Source organism: Lissotriton vulgaris, chromosome 7 (genome assembly GCF_964263255.1).
Source record: "Lissotriton vulgaris chromosome 7, aLisVul1.2, whole genome shotgun sequence".
NCBI classification, from domain to species: Eukaryota; Metazoa; Chordata; class Amphibia; order Caudata; family Salamandridae; genus Lissotriton; species Lissotriton vulgaris.
Window position 1 is genome coordinate 1,589,722,585 of NC_141695.1, and position 18,124 is coordinate 1,589,740,708.

Sequence of the window (18,124 nt, forward strand, 5' to 3'; positions counted from 1 at the left end):
TCTGTGATTGGCTAGCCTGTGAACATTGGAGGGATCACGTTGCAGTGCGGTCCTACTTGCCGACGAGCATCAGAAGATTCTATCTTCCTCTTTTCTACAGCCTTATTTTATAGAATCCAAACTAAAATGTTACATGTCATTCAGGATCTAGCGTTGTTGATGTTGGCTCTTAGGGGTGGCGGAGCACTACTGTGACCACATAGTGAAAAACAAAAACTAACACATTTGACAAACATAGAAGTAGGACTATAATGTGACATCGACCAAGGGACACAGAATGACTTAATTGGCAGCACTTGATCCAGCGGCTCACCAGCAACAGCTACTCCAATACCATATACTCAACTGGGCCCATAAACACTCACACAACGTGGCAATAACCGCTGGAGTCAATGTTTGTTATTTTCTATCTTTTCAAGATTAGTCACCTCTTATTCTCAACTAATCTTTCACTGATCAAAAAGTTCTTTCCTCTGGTCAAGGGACCATTAGTTGAACTAGTTGATGGTGAAATGACATGAGTTATCTATACTACTATTATAAAGAGAGAACTTGCACCTTTTGGCAAGGTAAACTCGAAAACTACACCACCAATCTGAACACCCAAGACATCTTAGAAAACCTCAGGGCAAGCAGAAGGACATAGGCTAAATTAAAATAAAAAAAACGTTGTTTAAAATATTTACAAATAAAAATAAAGTAGTCCCTTGCAAGTAGCGACGGCCGCGACGTATGCGTGAGGGGAGTAGCGTCGTTCACAGCAACAGGAAGAGCGAGGAAATGAGTAGCGTCTGCGTGAAGGGAGGAGCGGAGTTCACCAGCAACAGCAATACGGAGCGGTGAGAAGCGGAGGAGCAGTGGCAGCGCGGGGAGGTAAGTCGGGACCTTTGGGGGGGGGGGGGGTTTACAAAGCCGGGGCAGGAGGCGGGAGGCGGGCGGGAGACTCGAGGCGTGAGGCGGGAGGCGGTAGGCGCTATGCGCTATGCTCAATGCTCAATGTCGGGTCAGGGCGGGGGGCGGCGGGCGGCGGGCGGGCTCAAAGCGGGAGGCAGTATAGCCAATGTCAAGGCGGGAGGCGGGAGGGATGCGGACTGGGCAATGTCGGGGGGGGGGGGGTGCGGTGCACAGAGGCTTACAATGCTGCCCCCAGCCCCTTTCTGCCCCAGGCAACGCTGGGGCGGGCTGCTAGTTTTCTAATATAATGAAATAATCACAGACTCGGGGAAAAGGTTTGAAATCTTTATCTAAATTATTTCATGTGAACCATTTCTCAAAGTACAGTACAGTTTCCGTCACTCATAGGAAGGAAATTCAATGAATCAATTAATCACCACAATGACGTTGCTGAGAAAGGAGAGGATAGAGAGAAAAGTACAGACACATTCATGACAGTATATTTACCTAGGATGGTGTGAAAACCAACCCCCTGACCAAGGATCTGGGAAGGGTCCCCCTGGAAAGATCAGGAGACAAAGGCTATAGGACAGGAATCAGGACAGGATAGAAGACCTCTCTACCACCGACGCTTGCGTAGCACCCCGCTCTGACACTCTCTTCCTCCTTGAGATTCTTCAGTGATCTTCTTCTAAATGAATTTATTTCAGATAAATGGTTCTGCATTCGATTCTTTATCAGCTTCTCTTGTCACTCCGACAGCATCCTGGTCTCCGTGTTCTCAGCAAATCAACCTCTGACTAACTAACTAGGACTACCTCAATTATACCCTACAATATTCATGTACCACCCATTAATGTTTCAATATTGTAAAAATACTAACTCTGATTGGACAGGCAAGGGGGGAATGATCATCACACCATGCTTATTTTTCATCTTAGTCTATCAGTCTATTGTTCAAAGATCCCACCCCTTAATTTTTATTCATAAATCTTTATTCCCACCCGAATTCACATCTTATTAGACACAAAAGTATCATTTTCATGTATTCCCGTTAGTTTAAAGAACTGTGAGGCTGGTTCCCAGGGTATATATCTCTTGCGCAATGGACTGCGGTCAAGAATCACATCACATGTTCTGATTCAATCACACCACGCATGTGCGAGGTCAGGTGGGTTATATACTCCTGCTCAGTACGAGAGGCCCAAATGCATACTAATAGGAAAGTCAGAAAGACAAATATTAATTTAAAAATAAAATGGTTTCACTGTATACCACCTATCTCTACTCTAATCCCATTAATTTATTAATGATTTCCCCACATTAGCATTAGTAAAATAGCTTGTTTTAGTTCCAGCAAAGCAGATGCTAAGCATATGAGTTCCCGTTAGCAGCCATTTCAGAATTTTGCTTGAGTTACTTATTTTTAAAACACGTGGGCCATCTTCTCTATCTATTCTATACAATGTTATGCATATTAGTTTACACAATACATGGTTGTTGGACCCGGCCCTTTTGGCAGGTTCACCCCGAGACTTTTTGCTTTTTCCTAGCCTGCTTCTGGAACCTGGTGGTGGTGATTTTAGACCTCTGCGCACTTTTTCCCTGTGGTACAGTGTAAAGTGCTTGAGCTCTCTGTGTATGTGTGGTGAGTGACCTGCCCTCCCATAGGAATGAATGGGGAATATGTATGCCCATGGTGGTTCCTGATGTGTGGGGAGTGCAGGGGCGAGTTTGGTATGAGAGAACTCGTGAGACTGAATGCTGCGAAATGGTATATGCGGCATGAGTGTGTCTAGTCTAGAAGTGCCACTTTTATAAGTTGGCATATTTGTGTAATTTGTGTCTGGCGTGTGATTGGCTGGTGAGCCTGGTCCAGGAGTGCCTGGGCCTGCTTGTGGATTGACGGTCTGGTTTGAGGGTGACAGGGGCTGGAGAGCCCAGGAGGTTGTCTGAGTCAGCCCATGGATGAAAGGCAGCATCTGCTGCCAGGGAAGTGGGAGGAGATGGCACCTGATAGTGAAGGGCTGTGCCTGCCAAACCACAATGCTGGCTCCACCCCCCGCTGGGCGACTGTCACCTCTGTCCCTGATACTGACAGGACTTCCCTATAACCAGTTCTAGCTGGTTCTCACACTGCCTACACAAAGACTTCAAAGACTTTTCTGTGTATAAGAAGGGGCTGTGTCCCCTTCCAATTTGTTCTTGTTTCTGACTTGAATCTACCAGGGGCGGGTGCTGCCCAGCCCCTGGATGCCTGGAGGACTCCTGGGGGACCCCTCTGCCTTGCTTGGGCTGATGGGGGGGACTCGGCTTTGCCCCCTGGGAATCTCTGGGACATTTGCAGCATGGAGAAGCTGCATTTTCCTTGAGAGCGCTTTATCTGGACTTTCTAGCGCTTAGGAGCGCTTTATTTTTCGCTGGACGCGCTGAGGTTCCTTGCCCGTATTTATTTAATTATTTACGAGTGCCCACCTCGATTTATTGATTAATTGTTTGAGGCCGGTGCCCACCCGGCATTGCCCCGTGTGTGATTCACCGCCGCCGGCCCGGAGATCGAGTGAGGTGGTGCTGGGCCCGCCTCCCTGCCCAGGGCCGCGCTGCCATTGGCGGCCCTGCAAGACAGGAAGCCAGGCAGATCCTTTGGTGACGTGGGCGGGCCTCGGGCGGTCACTTCCACTTCCCCCCCTGGCCGGGGGAAGCCTGTTTGTTTCGTTTCCGTTCTCCCGTGTGGAGAGGGAGACCGGAAAGGCTGGCCCATGAGGAGGGAGAAGGCACCCGGGAGATGGCGGCCGGTCGCGGGGCTCCCCGGTGCTAAGGTAGCCCCGGAGGAACGGAGGAGTAGCGGAGGGGGCACGGGGCACATTGCCGGTGCCCGCCCCCACCGCACGTCGAAGAGGCGGAGAGTGGTGATGGTGCGCCCGGGGCTCCCGTGTGCTGAGGGAGCCCCGGAGAGAGAGGAGTCCGGCCGCAGCATTGGAGAGTCCCGAGGAGCGGGAGCTCTCCGTCCCCCAGCCGCCGCCGCACAAGAGAACCGGTGAGTGCAGCTCAGAGGGGAGAGGGGGGCCGTCGGGGCACATTGCCGGTGCCCGCGCCCCCCCCTCTGGTGTGTAGAGCCTGATGAGGCTCGGGGGCGTATCTCTGTGTTCAAGCCCCCGAGCGGGACTCCAACCACCGGCTGCATTTTTCTTGTGAGCCCTGAGAGGCTCAAAGGGGGCACAAATGTTTTACAAGCCCTGAGAGGCTCGAGGGGCATTCGCGGTATCTCGAGTCCAGAGGGGGGGACTCTGACCAAGGGCGGCCCCGGTTGGCAGTGGGTCGCCCCAACGTTTGGAGAGTCCAGTGGGGCTCTAGGGGGCACCCTTGTTTTCAGAGCCTGAGGGCTCCACAGGGCCTATTGTTCTTAGAGCCTGTGTGACTCCAACGTTTGCCCAGTGTTTTTAGAGCCTCTGTGGCTCCAACGTTTAGGTCATGTGTGATGCCCAGAGCCTGTGTGGCTCCAGCAGTGGCGCAGTTTGCGCCTAAGGGCCAGTGAGGGCCCTGGCGCAGTTTTGAAGATTCCCAGCTGCCCAGCAATTAGTGGGCAGCTGCACCGTTTAGGCGCAATTTCAGGAGAGAGTCCCTGTGTGGGACAGAGAGGGCACAGTGGTGCCAGGCCTTCACAGCTGCGCAGCACTTAGTGCCAGCTGCTACGTTTAGGCTTTCGTTTCTTGAGACTGGCGCTGCATGGCAGCGCACCCTGACATTGAGACTCAGGGCGTCTTAGCCCCAACAAGGCTAGTTGGCCTAGGGACTGCCACAGGTAGTGGCTTATGTGAGTTTTTGCGCAATTGTATGGTTATTCCTGCACCTCTGAATGTTTTAGGCATCATGTGTCTTCTTGCGCTGCACCTCTGAATGTAATTTATTGCATCATGTGCTCTGTTCTGAACACCGCTGAATGTGTAGGTTTATGCATCATGTGTTTCCTTTGTCTTACACCTCTGAATGTTTTATGCATCATGTGTCTTTCTTTCCTGCGCTGCACCTCTGAATGTTTTAGGCGTCATGTGTCTCCTAGCGCTGCTCCTCTGAATGTGTTTGTGATGCATCATGTGCCTTGTTCTTAACACCGCTGAATGTGTAGGTTTATGCATCATGTGTTTCCCTTTACTACTCCTCTGAATGTATATTTATGCATCATGGGTAATGTGTTCTTTCCTATACCCCTAAATGCTGTGTGATACTTAGGTGGTTGTTCTTTTTAGTACAGGTGGTCCTAGTAATGGTCCTGGTTCCCTGCGTGACATGCTCCTAAGGTGTTTAGGGTTGCGTAGTGTGTACTTACCTGTTCCCAGTAGTTACTGGATGTGATTTATAACTGTTACTGTGTGCTACAGTGATTTTATATTCTTTTATTCTAATTTCTGACAGTATTTCATTTCTACTAAGTGCTGATTATGACAGTGGCCCATGTGGCCCTGTCTTGTAAATAATCCCTTATGAATGTTGCCCGTGCCAGTTGGCACAATGTACATGTGTGATTTTTTATCTGATGTGTTTTTACAATACAAAAGTTATTTTATAATAACCTTGTGTGGAGTTCCTTTTGTGGTGTGCCTAGTATGTTGTTGCTGTTGTGTGCTGGTGCAAATGCTTTACACATTGCCTCCGAGTTTAGCCTTACTGCTCGTGCCAAGCTACCAAGGGGGTGAGCAGGGGTTATCTTGGCGTGTGACTTCCTTGCCCTGACTAGAATGGTGGTTTCTGCCTGGCTTTGGCGTCAGCCTTAGCCAACCAGAAATAGCCAGTTCTAACAATGGTTAATACAATATTAGAAGTTAAATGAGAGGATTTCTTCCGAGCAAGTCTCTTTTCTATGAGTCCTTGCTCCATCACACTCACCTAGTAAACACAGACAATGAGGTACTCGGGAGAGTGCAACTTTTACACAGAGTAGCATCTGTTAATTAAATTGCTTTCCGAAAGCCTGGTAATTGATCCCACATTCGAACACATGAAAGCTTGCCTCCCTCTGTGTTCAGTCGACCCTCTCTACAAACTGGCACAGGTGCTGAGTTTAGTGAAAATGTTGAAAAACTGGGACTGTCTTGGCAAATCCAGTATGCCTGATAACCCTACACAGCACAGCCATGACCCTCATGCTAACAAGAACAAGGAACTGTGAATATGAAACGGCCTAAGTGTGCGCCACTCGTGCCAATGGTTTTTATGGGGACGGGTGCACTAACGCTCTGTCAGAAAGCTGGGGTTCAATCCCCAGTCCTTAGCTCCCTAGCAGAACGGTATGCACCCAGGCTCAAAAGCCATGCACAGTCCCCATGCTCACAGTGTGATTGACGGAGCATGGCTAAAACACAGGCAATCACCACGTAGCTGAAAGCAAGTGAAATGTATAACAATGAAAAAGGTTATCAAAACAAATTCTATGAGTATTTACATTCACAATATTTTTGACCTACTTGTGATACTTATGAGCTTTTGGCCATGTTTACAAGAAATTGGGTTGAAAGATGCTCTGTGTTGCCACTATGTTCTTAAAGTGTTCTTTTTTAAGGTGATTGCCCACAAAAGCAGAGCTCCTAATAGTGCAGCATGTGTAATTGCACCGGGGCTGGAGGTGGGAGGGGGACAGTACACCACCATTCTGGCTGCTTTTTTGTTTTGCCAGAACTGGGGGAGGGGTGTCCATTTTTTTCTTTGCTTTATGGCTATGAACCCCTTGCCATGCATCATTAAATGCCTCAGATGGGACAGACCTGCTTGGCACTACATAACATTATCAGAATGTTGCATAACTGCCCCTGCAAGCCATTGACTTTTCAGCAAATTTATGTGAAACACACTCTTCAGGCCCATTTTTAAATAGGGCTCTTGGTGGTGCCTGTCCCCGAAACGCTCCTAGTAGAAGTAAGGAAGACAACATCTACCAACAGTCTCTGTTCTAGGGCACAATAAAATATCTTTACCTTTATTTTCAGGGTTGATTAAGCACTCTCTGAATTTTTAGTTATGTGTGCCCTAACATTTTCAATGATTACCAGCCACCACATCTTCTCAAGTCTCTCTGTTCTGAGTCTACCAGGAAGTTTGAGTTGGGAGAGGCAATGTTGGATGTAAACATGATTTCCTTCCTCTCTTCACCCCCCTCAGGCAAAGGTGAATCCCTCACTGGTGTCCTAAAAGTGTAGGTAATGCACTAATTTCCTTAAAAGATGGTGGGAGCTGGGATGACACAAAAGTCTGTTTCACAAAGTGCATTGGAAGTTCTGAATTTAGTCAGGGAGTGACGTGGGGGTTCAATTGATGTATGTGCCTGCCTCCTGTGCCACTGGTGCACTGTGGTTTTACAGAAGGGGCAGCAGACGCTTCTGTGGCCCATTTGGTAATACAGATAATGCCTGTGCACATATACCACTGGTGCTTTCTTAGGGGGACCTCATGCTAATGTGGGAAACACTTGCCACTGTGCCCATGCCGTATTATAGATGCAAGCGCAGAGGCAATGGGTCCGCTAGGAGGTGAACCATCTGTGTAGCAAAAGAGGGGGTGCACAGTAAGAGCACTTCATGAGGGCACCCTATGAAAAGCCAAATGCGGCCTGCACTGTGAGAGGCAGAGTGGCTCCTTCAGAAAGCTGCTCCAACTTTCACTAATGCATTTCCTAAGAGGTGAGCTGCAAGTTGACGGGAGCTCTGGGAGCAGAGCATCATAATATGTGATAGGGCTTATTATCCCTGTTTGCACCCAGTGAAATTCACTAAAGGTGTGCTTTGGCAAGAACAGGGACTGCGTGGCCCAAGTATAATATGACCCATGGTTTCTGACAAAGTTTTGGGGCGCTTGGTTTCTTAAATAGTTGAAGGATTTACTTTAGGAGAACCTATCGAAAGTTCAAACACTGCAGACGCTGGTGGATCATGCAACACGCTAAGCTGAGCATGTCATCAGATTCAACATCTACCTGACAATACCTGCAATGGAGTTGGTGTATGCATCCTTTTCCTGGTCCCTTGCTGTAAGGGACAACAATATAATGTCTGAGTTACTGGCATCCTACAATATATACAAATAAAAAGTATGACCAGGGATCTACGGTCTATCAGGATGATACCTATATAGGCTGAAGAATTGTTTGTGGTTGACAGCCACCAACCAGGTAAGCCCCTACTTGGCCTGATGAATTAATGCCAAACATGTAAAAAGTTAAACGTTCTATATGATCAAAGCCCCCCTCTTCCATGTCCCAAGCCACCAGTGCACCAACTGACCACGTAGGAACATATTATAGGGAATCTTCTAATTGGTTCCCCACTCCACTCACAGACAGACATACACACACACGCATATACACACACAATATTATTGTAAAATTGCATAGCAAGAATAACTGTGCATTGCATGAATACACGTTGAATCCATCCTTTGGGATCCCAAGATTTTGGTATAAAATTGCATCAGCACCAGTGCATTCAAATCTAGTCAGCCTGGGTCTGGTTAAAAGTTCTAGCTCTGATCAAACACCACATAGTTCTTCTGGGCAATCAACTGGATGCGAACGACCTTCCGCTGTGGCGGATTGCTCCTTAAGCTCACTGTGACTCAGCCCTTCATGTCCACAGGCCATGCACAGACATGAATACAACTGACTTGTGACAAATTGGTTATGCATGCTCCCAGCTACAAAGCGCGTGTAGTCACCGCATTAAATATACTCATGGGGAATCCTGTATTTCCTACATTTTTTCAGAACCTGCCAACACTGCAAACCAGGCAATTACAGTGATTGCCTTTATCATCATATACCTGGTAGTGCAGGAGGAAATTCAGTGATAGGAGGGCAGCAAATCTGAAGCACTCTTGAGGTATTGAAATAAATGACACGAATACGCTCTGTGATAGAACTACTTAAATGTATGTCATGTTAAAGAATTTGTAAAGCGCATGGCTGCCCCAGCAACGGGGTGTCCCAGCACTAGCCTCAGAAGAACCAGTTGCAGAAATAAAAGCAAACAGGAAGGGTTTTAAACTGTTTATTAATGAGGTTGGTTTGGCATTTTTATGATATTCTACAAAACATGCTTAAAAATCATATGACAAACTTATGCATTGTATTTTGTATAAGGTGAACTGAAGCCAAACCATGGTATTGTTTTGTAGTACCAGTTATGCAGAGCTTCATACTCTTGATGAGGCACCAAATCAGTTATCTACACCCTGGCCTGTGCTTAGTCGCAAGAATGTTTAATTGACTTGTGAGGCAGGTGTGAAGTGTTTTGGGCCCACATTTACAAAGGTGTTGCATGGGGATCGCATCACTTTTTGACAACTGCGTTGCATTGTTAGAAAAATAACGCAAAACAGCTTATTGTGCTGCCTTGCGTTACTTTGCTACGTAAACACATGATGGACGGAATGCTATAATTCATACATTCACCCCCAGCCAAGAGATCTGGGTAAATCCATTGTTCTTTTGCTTACCATGCCACCCCAGACTAGACCCAGCCATATGCAAATCAGTCTTGACGCTGTGCCTCATGGGAACAGTCCAGACCGAACTGCCAAGCCAGGTCCTCCGTGGACCGGAAACAAGCATTCTGGGACTGGTTTCTAGGTATTACCCTTCATCAGCCAGGCTAGCTTGATTCCAGTGGCACAGTGAGCAAGGGTCTGGGCATACCCGTCCCACATAGGGTGAAAAGTGCCACGCAAACAAATGATTGGCGGGTGGCTGAATAAATCATACATTCACCCCCAGTCAAGAGATCTGGGTTAAATCCATCGTTCTTTTGCTCACATGGCCTGGCAGTTCAGCTGGACTGTTCCCATTGGTTGCATGGTCAAGACTGATTTGCATATGGCTGGGTCCAAACTGGAATGGCATGGTGAGCAAAAAAACGATGGATTTAGGCCCAGATATCTGTACCGGGGTGAATGTATGACATTGTTCTGCATTCTGTCAATCAATTGTTCTTTTTGCATTTGCATTACTTTGTGTCAGGGGGTTGTTCTAAGGGTGGTGCACAGGCGTTCCCGTGCTTCCACCCATGGATTTTGACACAAAGCCATATTTACAAAGAGTTACGTTTTATTGTATTGCAGCATTTATATTTTGCTTATTACCCCTATGTGGGCACTGAAGCACATACCTACATCGGTGGTATGCTTCACAATGTAGGGTGTTTCATTGAAAGTTTGTTGTCTTTGTTTTCATCCTGTGTGGAAAATGTTTCCATGTTGTGTATGAGGATCACCGAGCTGCAGTTATCATGCAATGGGATGCAGAACTTAGCAGTGTGATGGATGAAGATGCATGGGAGATAGGCATGCAATTTTTTTCCAGTAAGCTGGCAGCTTTGAAGAGCATTGCATTTCCCTTTTTATTAGGTCTCGCCTAGGCAGCGCGCATGCGCTACTCTAGGAGGGCCTTTAGCCATCCGTCTGCTCATTTTCAAGCACACACTTGTGCTTGCAGCAGCATCAACCATTGCGGGAGCGAGCAGCGGCGTGCCACAAGCACGAGTGCAGTGCTTGAAAATGAGCAGACTGCTCTCCCAAGTGTGCGTGCCACTCGCGGGCTCACCTCCTGCTCTCCCTCTCTCTCACAAGTGGACCACTCGCGGGCTGTGTATTTTCAGCAAGCGCTGTGTAGTTTCACTGATCCTTTATTTTTCATCGCTCATTTTTATGAGAAGACATTTTTATTATTGGCCTTGTATAACACAATGGCCCGAGTCTCAGCAAATATTGCGTATATTTATATACACAAATACTTGCAGAACACATCGACTTCTCTATCAAACTGTTTTCTTTTGTATTACATGTCATTGTGTTTGCTCATTCAGTCAAATTAACCTTGGCTAATGTTTCATGAAGAATGCTGCTGCATATTTTCACTTTATTAAACAGCTGGATTTCCGAAATCTATTATTTTAAATCTTTTAAGTGTTCCTGCTCACTTTATCTTGTTTTACATAAAAAAATGTTTATTGATTTAAAATGTTACTCCAAATTAGTAAAACTTCAAATGACAAGTAGGGGTGTATGTAGCACTGGACCATAAGAGACTAAAGAGCAGTCTGCATGTTTTCCCTTTCACGAAGGAGATGATTTACATGCACACAATTACTCTAGATTTCGCAGTAGTATTGTTGACTGTGCCCACACTACGTCTGCATTTGAGGTTTTCCTAAATTACTGATGCAAATGTTTGTGCCTGTATTCTCTTCACATCTGGGTCGCCCAAACAGTGTTAAAACTGGAGCCAGCTGACTTCTTTCACGCCACATAAACAGGGGTTTCGCTTGTTGGGTACCCCAAAACAAAGCTACATTTAATGACGTATTTGAGAAATGGGAACACTGAAAGCTGATGCGACGGAACCAACAATGGAATACACAAAGATAAGATACATTCGAATATAATCAATTAAGCAAATGAGAAAGGGGGAGAAGATGCTGCGACAAGAGACGTAACACCCCCCCCCCCCCCACAGAGGTTCTTTTAAGAGAACACACTATCACGATGGGCATAGCTCAATTTCTAATATTTAGCAGGCCCCAATCATATCGCTCATTTTTATGAGAAGACATTTTTATTATAGGGCTTGTATAACACAATGGCCAGAGTCTCAGCAAATATTAGCAGAGCAACGCTTCAACCCCATAAATGTGCGAGCCGCTGTACAGTGTAGAAGGCAGGGTAAAATAAATGAATTTCAGTTTGTAAACCAGTGTGGATGTCTTGTAAAGACCTTGTTTTTCTACTTTTGTAAACGCTCCTATGTCAGCTTTTAAACAGCAGCTTTTTTACATCCAGCATGTACAAGTAAACACGAGGAAGTGGCGAGCCCCATGTAGCTTGGTGTTTCAAAAGGGGAACCTTTAATGTGAGGCGCTCGACCTGCTGTCCCCAAAGCGGAGTCACTGTGCACACGAGGTAGCTTGTTTGGAAGTATTTGGTTTGTACCTCTGCGTTTATCGGGTTGCTGCTATTTTGAAGAACCAGAATCCAGACCCACGTGTAGTGTAGGCCCTGGTCTGATGAGTGCTTAATTTGTAGAAGAAGTGCGGAGCGCAAACGTTTGCTCAGCTATCACCGGCACTGCAGAAGCTTGTGGTGCTAAATAGCATGGCTGCGTAGTCTTTATTAACCCTCATGCATCTTTAATCCACCACCAGACATTCCTTACCCCTCCAGCTCACTCCTGCGCTTTCTTTTTCATTCCTCCTTATTCCCTTTGTCATTGTTTTTCGCCTTTCTCTTCCTCCTCCTCCTTTCCACCTTTTGTGATTTTCTCTCTTGTTGTAGCTCAAAGTCTGAAGAGGAACGAAATGTGTCCGTGCCCAAAAATAGGTGTTGCTGGACCCCACAGGTAACAACGGCATCAATTTAGCACTGGTCTACTGTATTTAAGGCCTTCGTGGCTTTTACTGTAGTTCTGCAGATTAACTGGTTCTTCAGTGAAACCAGTGTTTCTGTCCATTGTTAGCATTCACTGCAGCCTCCAACCATGCTATGTCTAATACCTGAGGGACATTGTTGCTCTCTCAACCTTGTACGGGTGCAGTAATATCCCCTGCATGGTTTTAGAGACAGGCATCCATGCCCGAATTAACTAAACTGCAGTTTTCACTGGTGTTGACTTTTTTTGTGAGCCTAGTACACAGAAGCAGCTATACATGATCCCTGAGGCCTAGGCTGTGTGAAAGGTTCTGGGACCCAAGCCCATGGCTCTGTGGTCTGGAGTGGCGCAGTCTAAAGCTACTTAGTGAATCTCAAGACAAGAAGCCCAAAGACGTTGCCCCTGTGTTGAACCATGATCTGCTGATCAGGAACACACACAGAGCAGTGAGTACGCCAGTCCTTAAGAAACACAACAAGCATTGGCATAGCCAATAGGTCTCGCCTTTGGGACCTTATAAGTGTTTAGCCATGCAACAGTTGATGTTGTTGCACCAAGGATATTGTGCTGGATAACTAAACACTTATAAAGTCCCAAAGGCGAGACCTATTGGCTATGCCAGTGCTTGCTTAGTAATTCTTATGTTCATAGTTCAATTAGTTGGTTACTGTTCTTGGTTGCCCTTTTTGAGATATGTTGTTGAATATTTTTGGTCCTAAGAAGGCATAGGTTAGAGGGAGAAGGGTTGGAGGGTTCATCTGGGATGGACTTTGTTAATATCCTCCATATCTGATTTTCATTGTGAAATGCCAAGAAGTACAGTTCTGTGTGATGGATATGACCCTTAGCAGTTTTATCTTACGCCATTGTAAGAGTGTCATGCAGAATAATGGAATTATTAAGCAGCCGATGAACTACAATCGCCTGTCTAACTGCTGAGTAATATGGTATTAGTTTTAGGGTGTATTGTATTGTAATTGCACTATATAGGATTTACTACCCCTATAATGGCATTGTGGTGCTTTTGGACTGGGCAGCACACTGCTCCAGCTCCCAGGGTTAGTTTTTTATTCTGGTAGTTATTGTTGGTTATTGGAATTAGTCTTGTGCTCTACAGGAACCATTCCATGCCTTTACTCCAGTTTTAGCGTGTGAGATTACATAAGTAGAAATTAGATGTGATCTTTAGTGGGAGAGGGCACTTATGGGAATTTCCTGCATTGGTAGCCATGGATTTTCACCAAAATGGTGCACCCGTTAGAGGGTGGTGTAACTAGGAGAAAATCTTTATTTACCCTTATTATTTTCTCTTTGCATGTAAACTGCATTGTGCAGTACACATACAAAGAGAAAAAAGACCCTAGGGATAGTTTTTCTGCAGGAAGGGCACGCTGCTCCAGGTTCCAGGGTTAGTGTTAGTTTTCTGGTAGTTATTGTTGGCTATTGGGATTAGTCTTGTGCTCTATAGGAACCATTCCATGAATTTACTGCATCTTCTGTATGGTAGATTGCATTAGGAATTGAGTGGCTTATTTATAAGCTTCTTGCTCCGTCGGTGTGCCGCTTTTTGTGACGCTCCAATGGCGCAGGAGCCTGCTCCATACTTACCAGCCGGCATTTAGCCACTTTTTATTGCTTAATGCAGGCTTGTAAATATAGTTCTCTTTAACACCATTTTCTGCAATAAATGGGCGTGCATTTGGTTTTGCTGGGGGCGTTCCCAGCAGCATCCATGGCTTTTTGACACTGTCACAGATATACGAGAAATCGTAAATCTTTGGCAGAGTCAAAAATGTATGCCTCTCTAGGGGAGGCGTAAGGGAGTCTCCAAGAGGAGAAATGTCTTTATTTCTCCTCATTTTCCTTTTTCTATGGGTGCTGCATTCTGCAGCACACAAAGAAAGAGGAAAAAGCCTCTTGTGATTGTTTTTGTGCAGGAAAGTTTCCCTTCCTGCACAAAAAGAATCTTACCCGCAACACATGCACCCTTGCACCATGTGCAAAGTGCCTGCATTGACGCATGGCAGCCCATTGTGCGCCAGCGCAGGGAAAAATGACAGGAATGCGCACATCTGATGGATACAGGGCATTCCCACCCTTTTCTTTTGCTGGCAGCAGCAAGCCCTTCGGCCCTGCTCTACAGCAAAAAACTCATAAATAAGCATAAGTAGGAGAGGGGGATTTGGTATTTTCATGCATTGGATGGCATGGGTTTGCTCCAAAATGGGGCACCTGCCTGAGGCTGGCATCATAAGATGAAATATCTCTATTAGTCCACATTATTCTATCTTTGCATGATGTGTGCGGAGTTCTGCAGCACAATTGCAAAGAGGTCAAACCCTACAAGGATAGTATGGTGACGGATGGTGCTCCTTCCTGCACAAAAACTATCCTGACCATAACAGCGGCACCCTTGCACTATGGTGCAAGGACGCCTGCCTTAGTGCCATGTCTCAAAAAATGAGGAAACCAATAGAACCTTGGAGGCTTTGGCAATTAAATAAGCAGGTTGCCTTAGTGCCAGTCAGCCAAAAGTATGCCAGCACAAGGAGTAAGCAGATTTGTAATATTTCTTTGAAAATACGGCATAGGTCTGGTCTCTCCTTGCGATGAATCAAAGAGTAGCAACACCACTTGTTCCACTGCATTGCGTGAGTTGTTTGTAAATCTAGGCTTTTGCGTCTTTCATGATGGCGAGAGTTGTGCTCTTATCTTGACATGAGTTCCAAGGATCAAGAGTGTAGTGAAGTGAAGAAGACTGAGGAATAGAAAGGACGAACGTTACATTAGTTTATTGTTGTGTCAGGTTGGTGGGGGCGGGTAGTAATCGTGGCCTTTGTAGGAAGTGTTCTGGTGATTTGTGGGGTAAGCAGTGGAACACCTTTCTCGGGTTCCTCCAATCTTCACCCTGTAATCAGATAGCTGCACTTATTCCTCCAGTGACATGAAGTGGATTAAGAGGTAGTTGCATATGCCGTTGTTAATACTGTCTTTGAGGGGCAATAAGTTACGGTTCTTTGGGTGGTATGTGGTCCTGGATCTTGTGCTATGTGGGGACAGAATCTGTTCATTGCTTGTTTTGAGGCTGCACTCTTTGTTAGGAGTTGAGACAGGTTTTCACCAACATCAAATGTTTCATTCATTATTTTTAATTTACGACTTTGGTATCATGGAAAATACAATTTCTTACACTTTAAATCCACAAAGTTAGAAAAAGCCTCAAAGCACACTAACAAAGTACAAACATTTCACAGTATTGTGGTGGTGGGCAAGTAAGGACAAGTAGCGGAGACTGAAAGGAATGGTAAGTTCCACCACAGAATAGAAAGATTTTTGATACATAGATCACAAGAAAGGCAATATCTACAACATTTTATTGGTGATTTAGAGTCATCGTTTTGTCGGCCACGTCACAAGAGTTTAAGGGCCAGATGTAGGTAATTCCGATTTACTGACTCTTAAATAGCGAATCGGTATTTAAGAGTCGGTAAATCGGAAGGGGGCAGATGTAGGTAATTCTAATTTTAGAATTACCAAATCTGTACTTGGGGTGCTAGAGGGTGTCAAAGTGACACCCCCTGCACCCTTGCAGGATTCGGTATTTACCGATTCGGTAAATACCGAATCGGTATTGCCCATTGATTCCTATGGGCCATGAAGCCCATAGGAATCAATGGGAAATACCGATTCGGTATTTACCGAATCGGTAAATACCGAATCCTGCAAGGGTGCAGGGGGTGTCACTTTGACACCCTCTAGCACCCCAAGTACAGGCTTGTGTGACATGTGGCACACATACATGCCCCGAGGGCATGTCTGTGTGTCACATGGCACAGGTGTACATGCACAGATGTGCATGTACACCTGAATTCGGTATTTTACCACCCAATTGGATTGGGTGGTAAAATACCGAATTCTGAAGGCCTGTAGCACTGTAAACAGTGCTACCTACATCTGGGTTTTACCGAATCGGTAATATTACCGATTCGGTGTTTTACAGAATCGGTAAATTTACTGATTCTGTAAAATAATGGCCCCTACATCTCAAAAACCAATTACCGGTCGGTAACGGCCGAAATCAGCTGTTACCGACCTGTAATTGGCGACCTACATCTGGCCCTTACTGTCCAAAGACAGGTACTTGTAGGTAGGCTGGTACTTGTAGTTGGACTCAAACACAACACAGACAAGACCTAAGTTCTCCTCTTCAGAAACCCCCCCAACGTGGGACAACTCCTGGTGGAAGGGCCACCAGCACCCACCACCACAACCCATACCTGCAACCTTGCCATCATCCTTGACAGTGAGCTCTCCGTGAGATAACAGGTCGACTCAGTGGCCACCATCCTGCTTCAACACCCTCAGAATGCTCCGCAAGATCTTCAGATGGATCCGAACGGACACGAGGAGAACGGTCACACAAGCCCTCATCACAAGTTGACTTGACTACAGTAATGCCCTCTACGCCGGAACCACCACTCTCCTTCTCAAGTGCTTCCAAACCATCCAGAACGCAGCACCAAAAATCATCCACGAACTGCCATGGCGAGCCCACGTCACCCCCACCTACACAACCTGCACTGGCTCACCATCAAGAGGAGATGCCACTTCAAACTGCTCACACACATCTTCAAAGCCCTCCATAACACAGGACCCAAATACCTGAACAACCAACTGACCTTCCACCACCCCACCAGACACCTGCGCTCATCCTTCCCTGGCCCTACCACCTTCCCCCAAATCCATCGTACTCGAGCCGGAGGACACAACTTCTCCCACCTCGTTGCCAAGGCCTGGAAAACCCTGCCCATCCACCTCCGAACCTCCCCCTCCCCCGTCGCTGAATTCAGGAGAGGCTTCAAGACCTGTATGTTCGAAAAGCTCCCCCTCACAGAGGGCCTGGGTAACCCCCGATGATTAGAGTGCTTGAGAAATACTAATTGATTGATTGATTGATATGGAGTAGTCAGTGTAGGTGAGGCAGGGTTCAATAGGATTGGTCGTGTCCATATTGCATCTGAATTGCGCGGAGTAAAGGCTTTTTCTTGGAACATTTTGAGCAGGAACAGGAAACCAAAAAAATATTTGAAGCACTTTCTTTGTGATATCCTCACTACTACCAAAGCAGCCGCATTTACTAAAGGATGTCTTTATTACAACTGTGTTCTGTGGCGGAGTGTTTCGGCTGCCCCTGCAATCCGTGTGACTTTGTTTTATTTTTTTTTTTATTTGGTGCATTCTTTTTTTACATTATTCATTTTGCCTTGTTAAACCTCAATTCTCATTGTGATGAGTACTCCCCACTTCTGCTAGGATTTTTTTGTTAAGAAATATCAAACGTTTTTGGTGATTACACAAAGCTGAATTTCTTCCAGCCTTTAATAATGGTCTTATCTGCCTATCCAACATGGCGCCCACTCTTGTTGAGAAACATGTGACTGGGGTGCTCTCCATCTTCTAGATCATCACCCAAGCATCCCATCACCAAGGTGTTTCGCCAACGAAGGTCTGAAACGAAGAGAATTTTTAATTGTGAACCACTTTATTTGGTTCTGTTTGGGGCTTGCAGGGCCTTTGGCTATAAAGTCTACAAGACTTAACAAGACCACGCTGACAACTACCACAGAGTGAAAGAGTTATTTTATGCACTTATGCAAAGAGCCTTAAGCTGAACCAAAGGACCTTATTGTTCACACAAAATTCACAAATGACCAAGATAGCCTTAAAAAATGTTGTAAGTCAAATCACACCAAGTGAAACGTGTCAGCGCTCATTACCTGAACTCACGTACCTGGAGTCAGGACATGGTGGCACTGTAATGCATTG